At 35.6% G+C, this 23,587-nt stretch overlaps 1 long non-coding RNA gene across 1 annotated transcript; it reads left to right on the top strand.

Annotated features, from left to right (window-relative positions):
* Positions 1–666: 666 nt before the first annotated feature.
* On the top strand, positions 667–22,187 carry LOC140515431 (uncharacterized). Its single transcript, XR_011971027.1, has 3 exons — positions 667–1,065; positions 20,132–20,251; positions 22,115–22,187. It is a non-coding gene; the product is annotated as an uncharacterized lncRNA (long non-coding RNA).
* The last annotated feature ends 1,400 nt before the right edge of the window (positions 22,188–23,587 follow it).

Below are 23,587 nucleotides of genomic sequence, written 5' to 3'. Positions count from 1 at the left end.
TGCATTAACTATGAATAAGATTAAGAAATCTCAGTCCCCTAAAAATTGCCTTAAATTTAGCCAGTTATTTTGCATCATTATTTTCTGGTATAAATCAGGTCATTCAGATAAATTTTGTAGCTTCAAGCATTATTCTGCAAAACACCAGAACCACTTGTTGCTTATCTTTCAAATATCCAACGAGATATATATCTATATATCTACATACACATATAAACTTTTACTCTTCACTTATTCTGTGGTTCTCATCATGTCATTGATTTTTGAGATTCGCCTTCTATTATAATTAGGAGCCCTCAACAGAATTAATTTAAGATTCAATTTAACAAATATGACAGATCTATCTTTCCTCTGTAATGCAAGGTTCTGTGCTGGACACTGGGGATACAGACACACAAACAGAAGAATTCTGATCTCAGGGAGCTTGTATTCTATAAAAATGAACTTAAATTGACTTTAGTTTTTCCTGTCTCTAGGGACCACATATGGAAATGTTTGTATTTCATTTTTCACCACTTTCACATTACAGTCATATAACTGTAATGGAATATTATTCAGTAATACATGTTTTTAATTTAAGCTCATACATAGAAAGAAAATGAAGGATGCAATTAATATTCCCAGTAATATTAGGTACTTACTCAAGAGCATATGTTTTCTTTCGTATAGTTATATCATAGTAGTATTATTAACAACTCACAGCTCTCCACCAAAAAAGCCTGCCTGATTTGCTTTTTGTAAAATTCTTTCTGCAAATGTTATATGATGGCCACAGAACATTTCGTTAATGAGGTTTGGGGCAGTTAGTAGGATGATTGAAAGACAGAAATTTTGCTGTAATCCTGACATTGAAATCCACACCCCCTTAAATGTGTACCTTGCAACAGTTTTTATCTTTTTGGTTTATATTTTGTCTACATTCTGTCCTTTTTATGTTTAGGTTTATTAAAGAAAACAAGAAGCTTCAGGAACTTATTTTAGAAATTTGTCCACAAAAAAAGATGACCTAAGAGAACTAAATAAAGAACAGAAACAGAGAGACAACATATAAACCTAATTAAACAGGTAAAAGACAAACAGTTAGCTTTGAAGTCACAGGCTACAGGCATACCTAAGTTTATGCAATATATAGTAAGAAGGATTTTTGTGTGTGTTGACTATGTAGAGGGGAGTTTGTAATGCGAAGTAATCCTTTTGGTGAATCAGTGAGTCTCGTGCTCCCCTGTTTTCCTTTACAATAAAACTGAATTTATTCAGATTTTCCCCTATTTTGCTCAGATGAGGTCCACCTCATACACAGCTTGATGCTGTAGAAATGAAAGGACATAAGAGGTAATTTTTTTTTTTTGTCTTGGAAAAATTTGCTTTTATGATTGAGAAAAAGGAAAATGTTACCATAAATATGTCAGAACAAAGGACATGGAATATGACATGCTTTAATTGTACTATCACTGAATGCATTGGTTCTCCTATAGCTAATACTAGCATTATTTTTGTAATTATGCGTCCTAGGTTTGCTTTAATGCCTATCAAAAGTAAAGGCTGGTATATGTCTGTATCTGATCAAACTTTTAATCAGTTGATGTTGAAAGTAAGACAGAAAAGATGTGCAAGTTGCATTAGTTTAGGCATTGTACGCTTTGTGGCAGCATTGTTCCTCTGTATCAATTGGTTTATCTGTACATACCACTTAATGGATGCTTTAAGGGAAACTATTGTGGTGGGAAACGAAGTTGATGTTCTTGAAACAAGATTGTCCATGAGATGTGATTATAGGTTCATTTCTATTTGTATTACTCCTTTCTATTATATAATAGCTCTCTATTATATAATAGCTCTCTATATAATTGGACTAAGATTAGAAATCATTTGAATGGAATATGGGGAATAGCATATTGAAGATCTTAATCAGATTTCTAATGATATAGATCGGGCCTCCAAGGACAATCTTGATCCCCTTGAAGCTGCAAATGTGATTTGGGATTATTTTGCTAATACAAATCCCTTTGCGTCCTTGTTTCATTGGCTCTTGACTGTATTACCTCTATTCATCATTGTCCTTGTGTTTCTCTGTATCGGGCCACCTATTTATGGGTGCTCATAATAGGTCATTTAAATTCCTGCTAATTGTGGCAGAGCAATGATTCAGAAGCACTGATTTAAACATTTCCATATTGGAATGCATTTTGTAGTAATGTCTAAACATAATGCATTAACTCACTAGTCAGGGCAGATTGTTTTCAGTAATAAATTCTAAAAAAAATGATGAAGCTCTACCTCAGAACTGACTAATTAACTTTCTTCTGCCTTGGTTCAACTCTTTCCCATGCTACCTGTTTTTGTTGCTGCTCAACACTAGGCAAAGTGGTTCTTGCTGTGCTCCTTTCTCGTCCTCTTCTTGGGAGAGGTCAGAAACACATGAAATGTTTAAAGCTCAAGTAAAACCTTTTTTTTTTTTCTATTTTACTTACCCTCCTAACCTGGCTTCTTGAAAGGAAATAGGAATATACTTTTTTAAGTACTAATTCTTTGCTAATCTGGTATAACTAATCTACTTTTGCATAAATGAGCGTTCACTCTAGTTATAAATTTTTGTTTACTTGGATGCTTATTCTGTGTGCTTGAATTTTGCCCCATGAGAACTAGACTTTAATGGACAGGCAGAATTCTTATTTCTGTTAGGATTCTCATACTGTTGGTTAGGAAATTCACACTGGCCAGATGGGAAAGAACCAGGACTCTTCGTTTTAATGAACTTTCTGGTAATTTGACCACTTCCTATAAGAGGAAACTGAAATAACCTTTTTATTTTTAACATTTGGAAAATCATGCTTGTAGCTAGAAAGGTTTTGTTAATTTTTTAGCATGTATACCTTTTTTACCATTTACTGTATAAGGTGACTGATATTTGTATAGTACTTTGAGGTGTACAGAGTGCTTTTACAGACATTCCCATTTGAGTCTCACAACACCATCTGAGGTACAATAGGGATACTTTATCCCCATTTTACAGATGAGAAACTGAGTCCCAGAAAGCACAAACTAATAACATGACATTGCTTTAATTTTCCTTTTTATATCTAGACTATTGAGTGTAGTTTGTCCTTTGTAACATCATTTCATATAATTTGTTTAAATATTTATGGTAGTTTTAAATTACTGTATAAGAATAATTTAGAAATATTTGCAGTTAGAAACAAGAATAGGAGAACTCAATAAAGACATTAACATTTCCAAAGCAAAACTTGTAACACAAGATACTGCAGCTGATGAGGTTGAGGGGTACTAGGGACCTAAATACCGACATGCCAAATCCTGCTCGAATGAATTCAACTTAGGCCTTCTTAAAGCCAAAGAATGCAAAGTTTATTAAAGATTTGCCTTACTGGGTTGATTCTTAAGGAACCCAAGCACTTGTAACACCTGTATTCATAAGCGGGCTAGATAGAATCCCAGTGTTGACCTGAAAACTTTGTTAAGAAAAGGCAACAGGCTAAATGCATACATTTTATGATTTAATTAATTAATTGATCAATTCCCTATTAAAGAAAACGGTAACATAATGCATTATGGAGCCAGAAATGTTCTGGCTACCCAGTGCAGAAATCTTCAGGCTTATATACATTTTGCCGTGAGAAAGGAACTCTCCTAGTTGAACAAATCATAAATTTAGTAAGAGAGGACAATTAACAAAGCAATGTCAGTTGGGCCTTGCAATTCCAGGCTGTGTAAACATATAGTCTCTGTGACATACAATAAGAAAATCCCACCAGGCTTCCTGTCCTAAACAGGTACTCGAAATAGCTGACACAGGAAAGGGTAAACAAAGTTTCAATTCAAATTACGACCTAAGATGTCTATTTTTCTTTACCATTAAAATGCCATAACATAGTATATGTCTATAGATAATAAGATACAAAGGAAAGTCTCATTATTCAAGATATAGTGTCTTAGGTTAAAGGTCTCCTTAAGGAGTGTAGAGTAGGCCTTGGCTGGCTTTTGCTGACATAGGAAGAGGCACTCTCTGAGTTTACTTAAGAGAGAACAAAGAGATTATTCCAAAATTTTATATTAAACATTATCACCAGCTAGACAGAGTCTGAGCTGGATTGAATCTGAGCTCCTTCATGGAGGCAAGATGGAACTTAAAAACAGAAAAGACTGTAGGAGGGATCTGGGGGTGGTCTGGTAGTCTAGAGTGATGGGAGGAGGGGTTTAGGGAGGGCCTTGAGGAGAAGTCCAAGGTAAGCTATCCCATAATTTGTCAGGTGAGGAATATCCAAAAATTTAGTAATATAAGATGCATATTTAGTTTGGGGATGTTTGATTACAGTGCATTTTCAGAAGATTTATTCTTCCATTTACTTTGTATTTAGGGGTCGAAGTAGCTTTGAAATATGCTAGATGCTTTGTGAAGGAGAAATCAATGAGAGATCATGACTGAAAGAATTTTCTATGGGTGCTTGAAAATTATCATTATGCCAGATTATGCCATTATCAATCATTCAGCAAGCATTTATTAAGTGCCTACTATTTGTCAGATGCTGTACTAGATGCTGAGGCTAAAAAGGAGTAGGCCCTTTTCGTAAAGAGCTTAAAATCAGTGTCTTACGCCTTTTAAAAATTGTCTCTGAGAAGTTACCTCGAAATTAAGTTTTTTTGTATATTGTAACATGATGACTCCACTTGTGAAGATAACAGTGATCTAATACTTAATTTTTGAAAATGAGTCATTTCATTTACTCAATTTGATTTGGGGCATACCCTAGATAAGAAACACTTTTTGATGACAGTATAAGCAAATAAAAACCTAAAGAGTAACTATTATGTTTATCTCAACTTCCACATGTCCAAAATAGAACTTGTATCTTCCCACCTACCCATCTATTAAGCTTACTATTTCTGTCAAAGATACCATCATTCTTTCATCTCAGGTTCCTAAATATAGTGTCATCTTCAGCTCCTCACTCTTCCTTCCTAACCACATCTCCAGTGAGTTGCCAGATTTTGCCACGTCTTCTTCATATAGCCACCACTTTTTTCAGATATCCACTTCTCACGCGCCTCATTGCAACAGCCTCTTTGTGTTTATTTTCTCCTGATTCCATTCTATCCTTTACACATCTGCCAAATGTGGGTCCGACCATGTCAACTACCAGTGGTTCTTTGTGGTCTGTTGGATCAAATGCTGAACTCCTCTTTTAAACTCCTTCAGAACCTGGCCCCAAATTATCATTGGACATTACTGCCCATCCTTATCTCATTTTCCTTGTCTTTTTCCTGACCATACTCCAGGCTTACAAGTGCTTCGCCTCCACAGACAAACCTTCAAAGAATCCTCTTTCAGGATACAACTTAAGCAGCCCCTTTTGCATGAATCCTTTCTTGACTCTCCCCACCCAGCCCCATCCTCAAGGGCGATAGTGCCCTGCCTCCTGACTTTGAAAAGAACACCTCCTACTTATTCCTATTTTACATTTACATAGTGTGGATACGTGAATATGTATAGCCTCTCCCATTAGATTGAAAGCTCCTGGAGAATAAGAGTTGTTTCTTTCTTTGAATCCCCCACTGCTCACAGTGCCTTGCCCATACTAGGTGTTTAATAAATGCTGGTGGATTGAGTGAGATAGATATCTGATTCCTTTTCTTCATGTTATAAACATATATTTGGAACATTCACATGTTTCATTTGCTAGTCACACTGAATTTTAAGTCATTACTTCATTGTTTAAAGTAGTATTGTATAAAGCAAAGGATATCAAAACTTTTTAAGATTTTAAGCAAAATTGACTATAAAATAAATGTACAAAATGTAAGTCCTAATTTCCTCAATTGAATTCCACTATAAAAAAAAAAAGATATTCCTATAGAAAAAAAAATTCTCAAATTGATTTTCATTTTTAGTGAAAAATTGAGATAGTAGCCTGATAGCCATTGTTCTGAGGTTAAATTAAATATTTTCAGAATTTTGTCAGATTTTCTTAACTGCATAGTTTCCCATCCATAATTCATTAAACCCATTCTTCATATCATAGGATTTACAACAAGGAGATGGGATCTTAGAGATCTAGCATCCTGCCTCATAAAAGACTAGATTTCGAATCAAAAAACCTGAGTTCAGTTCTTACTAGTTGTGTGACTCTAGATAAGTTACTTAACTGCTTTGATTCTCAGTTCTTCATGTGTGAAATGGAGATAATCCTAGCACTTAGCCTCAAAAAGTTGTTGTGAGGATCAAATTATGTGCATATGGATGTATCCCATATATTTATGTTATATATAATGACTTCTCAGACTTTAAAGTGATATATACAATGTTAACTATAATAATAATAGCAGCTATTATCATGAACTGTTATGGCATTACTATTGTTGTTTATATTACACATGTAATAAGTAGCTCCAAGGTCACACAGGTTATACTACCCATATAACAAAATCAGGATGTCAACCCAGGGTCTTCCGATATCCAATGTAATGTTTTTTTCTGTTACTCCATTCCCCTGATTTTCTGATTGCATGCTTATTATTTCCTGAATTAAATGTCATTTGCCTACCTTTCTCAGAATATAGTAGTGCTGTTGCACTCATATTACCCTAAAAATTTCTTAAGTTTGCTTTAGCCTTTTTAGTAGACAAAATGAGTGCCCCATCTTAACTTCCAAGGTAGTGATAATATTTAATATAAATTTTAGACTTTAATAAGGTTCAAAGTTTGAATTAAGAAGAGCCTGAACCTAATAGTCCCCTTTGTTTAACTTAGAGGATGCCTTTTGATGTTAAGCAAATGGGACTTCCTTACCAGACCCTTCTTCTAGTATCCTAGTGATAAGAGAAAAACACAGATACCTTGGGTTGTAACTTCAGCTTTGTCAACTCTGTTAAGATAAACAACTTCAAAGGCGTGCTAGGGAAAGAAGATGCCCAGAGCTTGGGATCATAAAACCCAACTGATGCTACTTTGTTTTCAGTGTGTTTATCTAAGAGAACTCCTTTCTCACAGCAAAATGTATATAAGCCAGAAGATTTCTGTACTGGGTAGCCAGAACATTTCTGGCTCCATAATGCATTATGTAACTGTTTTCTTTATGGGGAATTGATCAATTAATTAATTAAATCATAAAATGTATGCATTTAGCCATGTTGCCTTTTCTTCAACAAGTTTGCAGGTCAACAGTAGAAATTCTGTAAGAATGAGTTTGTTTTAAAAGAGGGCTGGTTAAGTATAAAAGTTCTAGCCCCATTGTCTAAAACTTGTAAATGTGGAGCTCACCTAAATGAACATAGAATCAGAGTTGGAAGAGATCTTAGAAATGACCTAATTCAATCCCCTCACTTTACAAATGAGGGAACAGAAAAAAACTTAGCTAATATTAATGGACACTTTTCACACATTCAATCAAGTTGCTATGAAAGTATTTGTGTGTTGAGGGCCAGGGTGGAGTGCTATTGACAAGATCAGGAAAGACCTTCGGGGAAAATGTTCTTTGAGACTGTGCTTATTATCATCTGGAATGGCTCTCCATGCCGCATCCCCAGAGACAAACAAGAGAATTACAGAAAACAAGGGATATGTAAAATAGAGGCCCTCTAGGCTAACAGTCTTTAAAGACAATAAGACTGGCCAAATCACTGGGACAGGAGACTAGAGCAGAATGTCATGTGGACTTGCAGTTTCTGTCTATAAATACCTTGACCCTCAGATCAATAAACGGAACTGGTCTATCTTTTCCCGCCTCCCGTGTCTCTTTTCTTCAACCACTTCACCGAGCTGTGTAGGGATGCAGGCCATCTGCTACATCTGTGAGTTCATGAAGAGTGTGTGATTTTGAATTTTATTTTGATTTTAGAGTGGGAAACCCCTAGTGCAGAAACTCCATCTATTTAAGCAGCTCCCAACCCATCTTATTGTCTTTTGTGTTTAAATTCCTTTCATTTCCAAATTAATCCTTTTTTTCCTCCCATGACCCTGATCCATGTCCTTGGGAATGACAGGCAGCAAGTGTTACAGGCTGCATTTTAAGCATACTAGTACTTCTAACAATAGACTGCAGAATTAAAGAAAAATGGGGGAAAAGTACCTGCCCTCTCTTTTGTGGGAGATGGGGGCCAAGGAGTATGGAACATTGCATATACCATCAAAATCAGCTGATGATGTCACTTTTGCCAAACTGCTGTTTTTTTTTCTCTTTTTTATTCTTTGTTACAGGAGATGGTTCTCTGGGTTTGGGAGGAGGGAAGGATTAATTTGGAAATGAAGGGAATGTGAAAACTGTTGACCTGAAAACTTTGTTAAGAAAAGGCAACATGGCTAAATGCATACATTTTATGATTTAATTAATTAATTGATCAATTCCCCATAAAGAAAACAGTTACATAATGCATTATGGAGCTAGAAATGTTCTGGCTACCCAGTGCAGAAATCTTCTGGCTTATATACATTTTGCCATGAGAAAGGAACTCTCCTAGTTGAACAAATCATAAATTTAGTGAGACAAGACAATTAACAAAGTAATGTTGGTCAGGCCTTGGGATTCCAGCTGGGTAAACATATGTCTCGGTGATAAAGAAGGAAATCCCACCACTAGTAAGTGGCAGGCTTCCTGCCCTAAACAGATAACTGACATAGGAAAGGGTAAACAAAGTTCAATAGAAATTACGACCTAGGTTAAAGGTCTCCTAAGGAGTGTAGAGTCAGCCTTGGCTGGCTTTTGCTGACATAGGCAAAGGCATTCTCTGAGTTTTACTTCAGAGAGAACAAAGAGATTATTCCAAAATTTTATATTAAACATTATCATTCCCTCCTTTTGGTCAAAGGCAAGCCGAAGGCTTCGCCTGTAGACCAACAAAGATATGAAAAAACCTCTAAATAACCAGTAATGTGAGAGTTTACCCTTCATGCAAGTCTGGTCCAGGCTCTTGGGAAAGTTGTCTATGTCTGATGGCATCTTCTTCAGGCCTCTTCAAAATTGGAGGGCATGATCCACTCAGGAGTAGGAGCATGGAGGTGACAGTTGGATCCAAGAGTCTATATAGAAAACTTGACAGGGTCTCCCAGAAAACATATGATTTGATAGTTGAGATGAAACAATACAACATAGTTAACATGGCTAAAGACACTTAGCAATAGTTCAGTTTCCCAGCCATGCAGGGCTAGCTTCAAACAACACAGTGAAGTTTTGTTTTTTTTTTTTTTTTACAAATTACAAATTATATTTTTACATTAAGTCAGGTACAGATTAAAACTTAGATGGCTCACAATATACTAGTTTTGGAAGGGAGATTTACATGTCACCAATATAAACAAGAAAATTAAACATGAACCACACAAATCAATACAATTATTTCAAAGTTAATTAACATTAAGTTCCTTGTATCCCAGTAATCCATTCTTAATTTTCATTTAAACAAAACTTTTTGAATCCCAGATTTCTCATGTAGTTATCTGATACCTAGATATCTTTTCTTTGACAATAGGTTTTATTCTTGGGACAGTTCAAAAAAAGAGAGAATTCTGCTTTTCTGGTTCAAATCTAGAAGTTCCCAGATACTTCTGACAATATAAATTAGTACAATTACTTAAAATTTGTTCTCCACTTCTGAAATTTCAGAAAATTTTGGTTCACATTATTTAATGTTTCTATCTTTACCTAAATCTTGTACCTGGAGTAAGAATCTTTTAAAATGTGAGGATTCAACTACATAATGAACTCAGCTGCCTTTTAACTTATTGGACAGATATTTTAACGGAGAAGAAATAATGTCACTTACTTTTACTACTATCCTATACAAATTTTATGCAAAAATCGAAATTTGAGATCTTATTATCAAAAGCATGACAAATTTTAGAAGTCAATCATATATATTTGCATATAATTCTTAGAGGAATCAGGCTAATCCTGTTTTTTTTCCTCAGAATTTGCTACTCTATTTAATTAGACATCTATCACATTACATCTTTGTCTTATTACCTGATCTAATCATTTCCTTGATGTTATCTCTATATTATATTTATTTTTATTTGGCCAGGAATTAAGTTAAAATTGTAAGCTATTCCTTCCTGCATCCCATTTTAGTAACGCAGAGATGCTTCAATTTCCATTTATTATTTGATAGACTTAGTTGTACTTACAGAACTTCTTAATTACAAAGATTTGCTATAAAAGAAAAAGAGGGACAATGTTAACAGAAGGAAAAGATCTCCTTAGTTCTGGTTGATTCCAGGAAAAAGCCATTATCTGACATGTAATCATGAGGTTACAAGGTGCTGAAAGCAGGGCTTAGAGATAATCAGGTGGGTTTCCTTTCTCAGAAAGGAAATAGCACATTTGGAAAATAAAGTTAGGAAGATCCTACCTAGGCCATGTCCAAGGTTGTCTTCAAAACCTTTCCAAGCATCCACCATTAGCCTGCAGCACATGTCAGTTGGCTTTATGATAACTTAGACAAGTATTCCTGTAATCAGAACTTCAAACAATAGTAAATTGCAGTCCCAGTCTTATATAGCAAATAAATATTGGCTGGTATCCCTCAGATAAAATACTTCCTCACTCTTTAAACCATCTGCAACTGACACAAAAGTATCCAGAACAACTATCTAGGACCAAGAGGGGTTTGGATAACCCATATTTATTCCCAAATCTTATCTACCTATCATAGTTTCAATCAGAACTTAATTTATCTTTCCAAATCTCTCAATCCTATTCTTCCACTTGCTTTTACATTTTAACCATAAGACAAGATAGCTCACAAGTTATTACTTTTTACTAGAAAAACTGTACTGGAATCTCATTCCAGCTTAAACAAAACAAAGAGGTTAATGACTAAATTTATGGTTTGATGGAATTATGTCTTTGTTTCACAAGTTGTTATTCTTCCCTAATTATACTCACTCTGGAAGAATGAGATACTTCAGGAATTAAATTTTTTTTTTTACATATAATAAATTCAAGCGCAAACTTTAACTCTAACTTAGGCCATAGAATGACTACATATTCAGATCAAAACAGCTTAATTTACCAGTATATTATTTTGAAGCTTTAGTAGGCCTTCTAAGAATCACACATGATTTTTCAAAACATTTCTTCTAAAAGTATTTCCCTTCTTTAAAAACAGTTCAAAATTTACTCTAATGTTCACTAAACTCTTATGAAGAAAATTAGTTGGAAACTTTTAAAATGCTTGATATTTCTTTTTTTTTCCTTAAGCAAAAATAAACCTTTAAAACTGGAATTCATTAAAGCTGAGTTGTTACAAAAATATTCTTAAGTAATATGGATTTCCAAAGTATTATAACTAAATTCTTAATTATTACAGTATTCTTAGATATGAGACCCACTCACAGAAAAACGCTGTTGCTTTTTAAATCCTTTTTTTTTTAAACAATGGGAACATCTTAAGGTGAGTCTTAAGTAGTTTACATAAATTTCTGCATATGTTCTAATTTCAGATAAAAATAATATTAGATTTCCCAGTAAGATTACACAAAAGGCTCACATGTTTTGCTGGTCACTTGTTATTGACCACAGAAATTTGCTATAGAAGGAAAAAGCAGGGACATGTGACATACCAAATATGACAGGATGAAACATCCTTTACTCTGTTTGAATTCAGATAGGAGTGAAATTCTCCAATCATGCAGTATCTGTTTCATAGCCAGACTCAGGAATAGTCAGGTGAAAAACATTCCTTTCTAAAGGAACACAATAGGGAAACTGAGCCAGGGGGATCCCATCCTAGATTGAGTCTAGAACTGTCCCCTTGGTGTTTCCTTTCCAGATACAAACTTCACCTGTTAACAGTACAGGATCACATTCCCTCTGAGTAGCTTGTGGCATTTGTCTCAGACACTGATTTAATACAGACAACTATACCCAAATTCAAACTCAAAACCAAAAATAGTTATGGTCCCAAATGCCTTTTACCTTAAACAGCAAGTCTCACTAATCACAGCTTAGAGTCAGATAACAGTTATTTCCACTCTCTTGGAGTTACAATAAGCAATAAAGATTTACCAGGACACACACACATAAGGGATTCCATTTAACATCTTTCCTTCTCAAATTTAAAACTTGTCCTGATGTAAAAGCCAATTATTAAAAATTCTCTCTATCTATTACAACTTCTGAGCAAGTAATATTCATTGTTTAGAATTTGCATTAACCAACCAAATTCCTTTACTAAGACTGATGATCTTACCCACAGGAATGGGAGGACTGTTCTGAATGAACAGAAGGAATTTAAATAAAGCTTTCACTCCATTCCCTCCTTTCCATACATAGGAATCATTTAACAATTTTAGGTTTCAGCATTAAAACAATAATCCCAAATAGCTTAGTTAACAATCCTACAACTTCACAGAAGATAGCCAAATTGTTTAGCTTTAACTTTTTTGACAGACAAGTGTGAAAATACCTGATTTTCTAAATGGCAATTACAAAACATTATAAGACAAAGTTAGGAGGACTGATAAAGTAACATAACTGGTGTTACACAATTTTCCCAACATCTTTTAGTTTCAACAAAATTCAAATTAAAAATTTCTTTGTCTAACACTATTTCTAGATTACAGTGGTCACTCAATTTTCACAATCTAAGAGAAATTCAGAAATACAATCCTAGAAATACAGTTTTAACACAACAATAACTGCAGATGGTATAATTTGCATTTCCAGAAATTATTGATCTTATTACTTTTAGCAATTAAAACCACTTCAAAGTTAACAATTACATTAGAAAGATAATAATGTTGTATGTAATATATACCAGTCATTACGTTAAGCATTTTACAATCATTTTATCATTTTGATCCCATAACAACAAGCACAATTATTTTTACAAATCAGAAAAATGGGTCAAACAGAGATAAAATACTCTCTTTTTTTGTAACTGGAACAAAGAAGTGAAGCTTACCAAGAGCAGAGAAACTGATGTCCCAGTGGTGATTTTTGCAGGCAGAGTGTAGAGAATGCTCGCTACAGGCCTGATTCATCCATCTCCCCCAACCCCCCACAGCAGCATTTACTGAGCCCCTAAGGCGATATGCGGTTGCTGGGACAGGGTGGGCGGAATGCTTTACCGAGAAAGTTGGGCTACTCACAATCTTAGGAGTTTTTTTTCAAATGATCAGTTCCTCAAATGTTTATGATTAATTTCACAACATACAAATCTGCTAAAATGATTTTACCTAAGATGATCTACCTTTCCATTGTAATTCCAGGTTGGCCAGACCAGAATGACAAGGAAAAGTGTTAAAATTTTGTCTATTTCCCTAGCTGCAGCCCCTAAAGTCTGGCTGCTTGCATTTAAATCTTACAAGATAACACATTCATTCACAGCACGCATGATACAGACAGGGACATACACCAACAGACAAACTGACAACAGGACAAATACAAACGTAGCTCACAAAAAAAACAACCCGGAGAGAAGGCAATTAGAAGCTTGCTAGAAATCCCTATCATGAATTGGCTATTATCATGCTGAGGAAAGGGGGTTGCAAGAATCCAAGGTCTGATAATAAAGGGGAATCCTGCCGCCTTTGCTCAGAGCACCCCTGTGGTCTTCGGAGGGGTAGGGAGCCTTGGTGCCCCAAAGTTTCTGAGTAGCTTAAAGAAACAGGCCCCATGGGAATAGGTTCAGGCCTCTAGTTCTTAGGTGGATTGTAACTGTCCTCTTCAAGACCAGAGTCCTTAAAGGAAAGTAGGGAGAGGGAATGGGGAGGAGGGAGGCAACGGAGGCTTGAACAGAAGCTGCCTTCCTCATGTCTAAGGTAGGGGAAGGCGAGGGGGAAAGATTGCATCTAGGTGCCGTCGGTTTCCCCAGATCAGAGGCCTTCTAGGGGAAGGGGAGGAAGGAAAGGGGTGAGGAATAGGACGGAGGGAGTGAAGGGAAGGACAGACTGGAGCCCTTGAAGAAGAAAGGATTTTTCGCCAGGATACGGCTAGGTGCTGAAGCAGCTCCCAGCCCTACAGGGAAGAGGCTACCTGTCTTTTGTTCTCGCTCAGCCGAGTCAGCAAGCCCAGGATGAAACATTCTCGCTGCTGGCTAGTTGTTTGGTTGGCCTTTAAACTTAATTTGGTTGTAAGATAAAGTAACTTTGACCGGTCCAGAAGAGCCCTGTGGTGGCCAACATAATTTAGGGCTATCTTTAATTGATTGACACTAGTGCTAGCAATACCTGTACTAAGTTTCCTGAGATCGATCGCCAGAGGAGACCTAAGTAATACAGAGCGATTTAACGCGACTTGGTCTCTGGTCCCCAGAGTTTCCTTCAATAGGGAATTTAATCAATTCCCCACTAAAGAAAACGGTAACATCCCCAGAGTTTTCTTTAAAGGGAATTTAAAGTGAGAGTTCTTTGGAAGCTGGGAATGGAAGGACTTACCCCGACCCCGTCAAGGTGCAGGACTCTAGGAAAAATAATTCCTGTTGGCGCCGGAGTCCTGGTGTTGGCGAGATGAGGAAATGTCCATTTGGTTCCACAGTTCCAATCCACGTTTGGGCGCCATAACTGTTGACCTGAAAACTTTGTTAAGAAAAGGCAACATGGCTAAATGCATACATTTTATGATTTAATTAATTAATTGATCAATTCCCCATAAAGAAAACAGTTACATAATGCATTATGGAGCTAGAAATGTTCTGGCTACCCAGTGCAGAAATCTTCTGGCTTATATACATTTTGCCATGAGAAAGGAACTCTCCTAGTTGAACAAATCATAAATTTAGTGAGACAAGACAATTAACAAAGTAATGTTGGTCAGGCCTTGGGATTCCAGCTGGGTAAACATATGTCTCGGTGATAAAGAAGGAAATCCCACCACTAGTAAGTGGCAGGCTTCCTGCCCTAAACAGATAACTGACATAGGAAAGGGTAAACAAAGTTCAATAGAAATTACGACCTAGGTTAAAGGTCTCCTAAGGAGTGTAGAGTCAGCCTTGGCTGGCTTTTGCTGACATAGGCAAAGGCATTCTCTGAGTTTTACTTCAGAGAGAACAAAGAGATTATTCCAAAATTTTATATTAAACATCATCAAAACAAAAGATATTAAAAATTTAAAGAGTGATTGGAGAGCTCTTCAGGTAAAGGGAAGGGCAGAGGGAGAAAATATATATTATAATATAACTTTTTCTGTTGAAATTGCCTTTTAAATAATTTGTTATAAAAATATCTTCATGTCAGGAATGTTGGTAACAATGGCATACTAAAGAACTGAAAAGTATTTTGGCAATGTAATGGTAAAACAGGTTGCTAGATATGGTATTGAGTTTTTAAGGATTTTTTAATATCAAATTAAAAACTTTGGTATAATTCCAAATATTTAGCCTTGTTTTCTTACCTTATGTTAGTAAATAAAAGCTAAATGAAAATGTCTAATGTAAAACTCCTTTTTAATTCAAAATAATATTAAAATAAAGGCAAACAAGAAATGTGAAGAGGCTCACCAAGAAAAAGAAACAATGGTGATGAAGTATGTCAAACGTGAAAAAGAAACTTTAGATCTTGGAAAGAAAAGGAGGGACTTGAGGGAAAAGTCAGAGATGCAAATAAAGAAATTGAGAAGCATGTTAACAAAGTTAAACAGCTTTCTCAAGAAAAAGGAAGACTACCAGCTCTGTAAAACAAAGGTGTAGAGTGTTTTTGTAGGTGAGATAAGAACTTTGCCATCTTCTTCATTTATGGTAATTAATAGTCATATAATCAAAACTTAACAATTTTAAAAAACTTGAATATATTTTCTATTAGCCTGTCTACCCAAATTTGCCTCTTTACTAAGTTAGCATTCTAATCATGCCCATAGTAATTTTGATGTGCTAGCATGAAATACTGGTTAATTTTATTCAGAAAATAACCATTGCTTCCTTACAGGCATTTTTCACCTATAAATATTAATGTTGTAAATTTTCTTTTGTATTCCAAGGTAAAGCTTCCAATTTGATCATTTATGGGGGACATAAATAACATCATTCACGTGTGACTTACTTTAAGAATTTATTTAATTAGACCACAATCTCATAGAGCATTTTAGCCATGTTCAGCATTTTGTTCATCTTTGAATGTCTTAGAAAAGGATTTCATCAATTATGTACCAAAATATGGCCTCATTTTATAACAATGAAATTTCGTAGTAAAAACTAACGGGAAAATCATTATCATACCGATGTAGTAATTATTATGTTTACTTTAACTAGATAAGTTTTAGGTAAGAAATGCAGCCAGTTGTTCACAGAAATTCTAAAAAAATTCATTTCATATGTCATTTTAACTTTTTATAGTTGGAAAGAAATAGAAGGATGTGATATGCACATACTTTCAACACAAATGGTGTATTAAATTTAAATGTCAGTAGTCATTCTACTTTTTCAATTTGGAAATTTTGCTGCCCTCTTGTGGGTTGATTTAAAATTGTTTTTTATAATTCTCCATTCTCAAAGAAACCTAAGATTGCATCACTACTGCAGGTAGTTTTTATGAATTGCTATGGCCAAAGACATTTGTCTCCCTGTGGTCAGCTACTTCCTGTGAGGAGTCTTTTTAAATTGAGCTAGCCTGCTCATCAGATAATAAAATTTGTTCATATAATGTGTAAGTAGTCCATACTTTTCAGCTTTTTAAGACTAGATAGAAATAGCAGTCCACAGACAGCTTACCAGAACCCCGGGTTAACTTCTTAAAGGGGTGTCAAAGTAGAAGGAGAATTTTATTTTAATACATAAAGAAAATTTAGACTGAAGTTTTTAGGAGATGTTTGAGTCTAGATTAGGCAGCAAAAATTACTAAATCTTATGAAAAGGCTAAAGGTATTTTATTTTATTTTATTTATTTTTTTATTTAACTTTTAACATTTTTTTTCACAAAATTTTGGGTTACAAATTTTCTCCCCTTTTATCCCCTGCCCCCCCCAAACCCAAGCATTCTAATTGCCCCTGTAACCGATCTGCTCTCTCTTCTATCCTCCCTCTCTGCCCTTGTCTCCGTCTTCTCTTTTGTCCTGTAGGGCCAGATAGCTTTCTTTACCCCTTAACTTGTATTTCTTATTTCCTAGTGGTAAGAACATTACAGTTGATCCTAACACTTTGAGTTCCAACTTCTTTAGCTCCCTCCCTCTCCACCCCTTCCCTTTGGAAGACAAGCAATTCAATATAGGCCAAATCTGTGTAGTTTTGCAAATGATTTCCATACTAGTTGTGTTGTATAGGACTAACTATATTTCCCTCCATCCTATCCTGTCCCCCATTACTTCTATTCTCTATGATCCTTTCCCTCCCCATGAGTGTCGACCTCGGATTGCATTCTCCTCCCCATGCCCTCCCCTCTATCCTCCCCCCCACCCTGCTTGTGCCCTTGTCCCCCACTCTCCTATATTGTGAGATAGGTTTTCCTATCAAAATGAGTGTGCATTTTATTCTTTCCTTTAGTGGAATGTGATGAGAGTAGACCTCATGTTTTTCTCTCGCCTCCCCTCTTTATCCCTCCACTAATAAGTCTTTTGCTTGCCTCTTTTATGAGAGATAATTTGCCCCATTCAATTTCTCCCTTTCTCCTCCCAATATTTCTCTCTCACTGCTTGATTTCATTTTTTTTTAAGATATGATCCCATCCTCTTCAATTCACTCTGTGCACTCTGTCTCTATGTATGTGTGCGTGTGTGCATGTGTGTGTGTGTACTCCCACCCAGTACCCAGATACTGAAATGTTTCAAGAGTTACAAATGCTGTCTTTCCATGTAGGAATGTAAACAGTTCAACTTTAGTAAGTCCCTTATGACTTCTCTTTGCTGTTCACCTTTTCATGGTTCTCTTCATTCTTGTGTTTGAAAGTCAAATTTTCTTTTCAGCTCTGGTCTTCTCATCAAGAAAATTTGAAAATCCTCTATTTCATTGAAAGACCATTTTTTCTCCTGAAGTATTATACTCAGTTTTGCTGGGTAGGTGATTCTTGGTTTTAGTCCTAGTTCCTTTGACTTCTGGAATATCCTCTTCCATTCCCTTCGATCCCTTAATGTAGAGGGTGCTAGATCTTGTGTTATCCTGATTGTATTTCCACAATACTTGAATTGTTTCTTTCTAGCTGCTTGCAATATTTTCTCTTTCACCTGGGAATTCTGGAATTTGGCCACAATGCTCCTAGGAGTTTCTCTTTTTGGATCTCTTTCATGCGGTGTTCTGTGGATTCCTTGAATATTTATTTTGCCCTCTGGTTCTAGAATCTCAGGGCAGTTTTCCTTGATAATTTCATGGAAGATGATGTGTAGGCTCTTCTTTTGATCATGGTTTTCAGGTAGTCCCAGAATTTTTACATTGTCTCTCCTGATTCTATTTTCCAGGTCAGTTGTTTTTCCAATAAGATATTTCACATTATCTTCCATTTTTCCAATCTTCTCGCTATGTTCTGTGATATCTGTCTTTCTCACAAAGTCCTTAGTGTCCATCTGTGCCATTCTAGTTTTGAAAGAACTATTTTCTTCAGTGAGCTTTTGAATCTCCTTTTCCATTTGGCTAATTCTGCTTTTTAAAGCATTCTTCTCCTCATTGGCTTTTTGAACCTCTTTTGCCAATTGAGTTAGGCTAGTTTTCAAGGTGTTAATTTCTTCAACATTTTTTTTGGTTCTCCTTTAGCAGGGAGCTGATCTGCTTTTCATGCTTCTCTTTCATCCCTCTCATTTCTCTTCCCAGTTTTTCCTCCACCTCTCTAACTTGATTTTCAAAATTCTTTTTGAGCTCTTCCATGGCCTGAGCCCATTGGGTGGGCTGGGACACAGAATCCTTGATTTCTGTGTCTTTGCCTGATGGTAAGCATTGTTCTTCCTCATCAGAAAGGAAGGGAGGAAATGCCTGTTCACCAAGAAAGTAACCTTCTATAGTCTTATTTCTTTTCCCTTTTCTGGGCATTCTCCCCAGCCAGTGACTTGACCTCTGAATATTCTCCTCACACCCACCTGGCCTCCTGGTCCTCCCAGCTAGCGTTTGGGGTCTGAGATTCAAATGCTGCTTCCCGCCTTAGGGCTTTTGGTGGGGACAGGGCTGCTATTCAGTATGAGAATTAAGTTCAGGTGGTCAGGTCGGGGCAGGGCCGCCTCTCAGGCTCAGTTCCCTCAGGGGGTTTATGTACAGACCTTCCACAATGGATCCAGGCTCCCGCCCGCTTGGGGAGTCCCTGTCTGCAGCCGCCTCTCAGCTTCTATCTCCCAGGGGGGCCCGAGCCATGGTGGCACCCCACTCCCCTCTCGACCCACCAAAGAGACTCTCTCACCGACCCGTCACCTGTGGGTGGAGGGGCTTGTGCCGCTGCTGGAGATCCCATCCCCGTAGCCCGCTGGGATCTTTTCCTCACGGTGTCGCGGCCGCTGCAGGGCTGCCCTCTGCACCCAGTCCTGGCACCCAGTCCGCAGCGCGAAGGACCCCCCGCGAGAGGTTTGCAGGTCTCTCCGGAACAGAAATCTCCCTGGCTCCAATATTCCATGGCCTCTGGGTGCAGAATTCACCGTGAGTTGGTCCCCTCTAGCCGTTCTGTGGGTTGTGGGTTCGGAGCTATGTGTATTATTCGTCTTTCTACTCCACCATCTTGGCTCCGCCCCCGCTAAAGGTATTTTAAAAGAATACAGGAATTTATGGTATAATCTGAGAGTTTCTCAACTAAGAGTTATCATTACTCTACTTGTTTCATTCAGCTTCATTTTAATAACTTTAACTTATAAATAATGGGCATACATAGAATCAGTCTTTATTTTGTGTGTGATTTCATCTTGACTACTAAATTCATTAAAGCTCATTGAAAGATTTCAATTTTACATTGCTATTTACTGACAAGTTAGTGCAAGGATTCTTGATGTGAAATCCATGAATTTTTAAAAAATAATTAGAACTATATCATAATATAGTTGGTCATATGTATTTTATGCATTTAAAGCATATTTCAAGAAGAGTTCCATAGGCTTACTAGATTTCCTAAGGGATCCATGATACCTAAAAGGTTAAGAAAATCTGAGTTAGGGTAACTAACTCAGAGTCATTACTCTAGAAACATTCTTATAGTTGATCTTTATATGTATGTAAAATGTGTAGTAATTAATTCATTGCCTTAAATAGAAAAGCAAAAGCATGAACTAATAGCATTCTATTTTAGGAAAGGGATGCCACTAGAATGAGCAGAGAAATCAAGAAGTTGAAGGAAGATATCAACACTCACATCATCAAAGCAAAATGGGCACAAAACAAATTAAAAACAGAAACAGATTCGCACAAGGTTAGTGCGATAACATGGCGTAATAATAATCTAATATGTTTTGCTCTCAAATACAGTAATGGGTAATGATGCCAAAACCTTAATATCGTGGTATACTGGACATACTATACAGTTATGTGTGTATAAGGAAAGCTAGTTATTTGGAGATTTTTTATATTAAATCATCTAGATATTACATTCCACTCAGTATGATTTCCCATTAATAAAATTAAACTTTAAATGCTTTCTCTATCCTTACGATTAAAAGACAAATTTAAAAAAATAACGACTTCAACAAATCTTCAGATTTATTATAAAGCTATCGATAGCACTAAGCTTCTAATTTATAATCAGATGGCAGAACCTGATAAACATCAGTAATGTTGACCAGTGGCGGGGGGGAGGGGAACTGTGTAAAGCAATTGAATTAATAGGTTCAGTTTCTTAGAATTATTTTATGCAAAATTTCAAATGGACATTTTTACTCCAGATGCATTTGCTACTTAAAATATACATTTTCCGATTAGATCTTTCTGGATCATAAGAGTGACTATTGAACTTTGACCACTTAAGGCTTGGCAATAGTTTTCTGATGATGGCACTTATTAAAAAGTGGTTTTTAGTGTGCATTTTGAAGTAGAAATCCAATGTTTCATTTGTGAACTTTCCTATTTTATTTTAGATTACACTTCGCCATCACATTTCAAAAGGTCAGAATTAAGGAAATAGCTCTTAAATGAATGGTATAATTTTACCAATTAACTTTTGAATGTATAAATACTCATTCCAATTTTCATTGAGATCTTTGTGAAATTAAACGTTAGAATAATGTAACATTGGAACTGAATGGGTTTTAAAGATGATTTAATTCAGCCCCCAGGTGAGGAAATAGATACCCAGACAGGTTAATTGTCTATCCCAGGGTCGCAAAACTAATAGAATATGGCAGAACCTGGCTGGGCTAAAATGTAGACCTCTCAACTTCTGATTCAGTGCTACTTCAGTTAACTTTATTAGCATTATTTTTGTTTGTTTTCTCTTTTCCGTTTCAGGAAACCAAAGATAAACTTAAAGAAACAACAATAAAATTAACTCAGTCCAAAGAAGAGGTAGATCAAATACAGAAAAATTGTCAAGAAATGATAACAGCATATCAAGCACACATTGCTCCTTCACTAACCAAATAAGGAAAATTAACAATATTCTTTTTTTTTTTAAATTTTCTATGCTTATATATTGAATGTGTTTCCGCAGGCATTTTCCAATAAAATAGGCTGTTCTTTACATTAATGTCCCTAGGACGTAAAGTTGCACTTTAGAGTGTTCTTGGGAAAAGAAAACATCTTGTTAGAGGAAAAACATGGAGTGAAGAATATATGAAATTCTTTAAAACAATTTTTTAAATAGATCTAAAAATTTCATACAAATGTTTCAGTGCTCATCTGAAATATTTCCATGTAGTGGCAGCATGGTAGAGTGAAAAGAGCATTCGACTTGGAAGCACAGATCTGGGATTTTCAATCCTATTTCTAACCTCTTAGTAACTGTGTTACTCTTGGCAAGTCACTTAACCTCTTTCAGACATAGTTTACTTATCAATAAAATGAGGATAACAACACCTACTTCAAAGGGATGCTGCAAATATCCAATGAGATATCTATAAAGTATATGTAAATCCTAAATTCTCTAAAAATTGCACTTATTGATATCTTGTAGAATAGGCACTGTGTTAGTTAAGGTTTTACTTATAGCTGTATTAAAGGAAAACATTGGTTAAATGACTTCAACAAATAACAAAATATAATAGCAAAGCTTTTTATACTTTTGAAAGTGTGAAACTTAAAAATTAAATTCTTGTTTTTTCTTTTCATCCTCTTCCACCAGGAGTCAGAAGAAATTAAATCAAATGAATTAGATGCAAAGCTTAAAGTCACCAAAGGAGAGCTAGAAAAACAAATGCGAGAAAAATCTCATCAGCTAGAGGTGAGTACTTATGTTCTGCACATACCTTCTACCATATAACAAATGCAGAAAGTCAGGACAGCTTCCTTTGCAAAAATGGTTTCTGCCTATTACAAAGAGCAGGCAAAGTGTTTGGCACAAGTTAATTGGTTCGTGATGGATAACATTTTATTGTGATCTCCTTTTTAAAATTTGACAAGGTGCATCGTGCAAAAATAAAAGAACTAGAAGATTTGAAGTGGACATTTAAGGAGGGTATGGATGAGCTATGGATACTAAAAACAAAGGTAATTGACTTAGTTATCATTGGGCCAAAGAGAGAATAAAGTAGCATTTAAAATTTTGATCATGAATCTTATTTGTTTGTTTGATTGTTTTGCAGGGATGGGAGTAGGTTGGAGGAGAGGTGGGAATTGCGGAGACATCATTATACAACAGAATAGGCATCCTTGAATAATAAAATACAGTCCTGTTCTGTGCTTGTTTTGCCACTAGTGTGTTTTAGAATATTATACCTGTTTCCAAACGCACTTAAGCCAATATATAATATTAACGATTTGGTTTTAGGCATTTGACTTAGAAACAGTGTTGATAGCCAGTCAACTGATAAGGTATCTGAGCCCTTAATAGTTGTAGGGGAAAAATTTTTCGTTAAGACTACAAAGACCCTTCCCTACAATTCCCCTGAATATGTTAATGCCACTTTAATTTCTAATAGTCTGGCAAATCGAATACATAGTACCTACATACCTCATTTTAAAAAATAATATGACTTTTTCCTCTAATATACATCCTATTTATTGTGAAATACATAGTTAAAGCTGTTATCCTTTTCAAAATTAGTCTACCCTTTCAAAACACTGTCTTGAATCTATATAGCACTTTGTAACTTCAAAGTATTTTCGTATACATTATTTCATCTGAGTCTCACTGTACAATAATTCTTTGACTAGGGCAAGTATTAATGCTCTTTTTTAGAGATGAAGAAACAATTAGGAATTAAGTGATTTACCTAAAAAAGGACACAAATAGTACTTAGTGATAGAAATGGAACTAGAATCCTGATCTCTTTCCTCATTTTCTTTTTTTCCACAACTATACCACACTGCCTGGAGTATTTATAGAATATTAATATATAGTCACTACAATGAATTTTTATAAGAAACAAAAGAATATCATGTAACATGCTTATTTGGCAGGTGAAGTGTCTAGAAGATGAACGGTTAAGAACAGAAGATGAATTATCCAAATATAAAGAGATTATTAATCGCCAAAAAGCTGAAATTCAAAATTCGTTGAAGCTAAAATTGTAGAGCAGGTACAGGACCAGCTTCAAAGGTATTAAATAAGAAACTTTAATTTGTATTTATCATTAGATTTTTTTTCTATTTGTGG

This window comes from Notamacropus eugenii, chromosome X (assembly GCF_028372415.1).
Source record: "Notamacropus eugenii isolate mMacEug1 chromosome X, mMacEug1.pri_v2, whole genome shotgun sequence".
Classification (NCBI taxonomy): domain Eukaryota; kingdom Metazoa; phylum Chordata; class Mammalia; order Diprotodontia; family Macropodidae; genus Notamacropus; species Notamacropus eugenii.
This window is presented reverse-complemented; position numbering and strand designations above follow the sequence as displayed.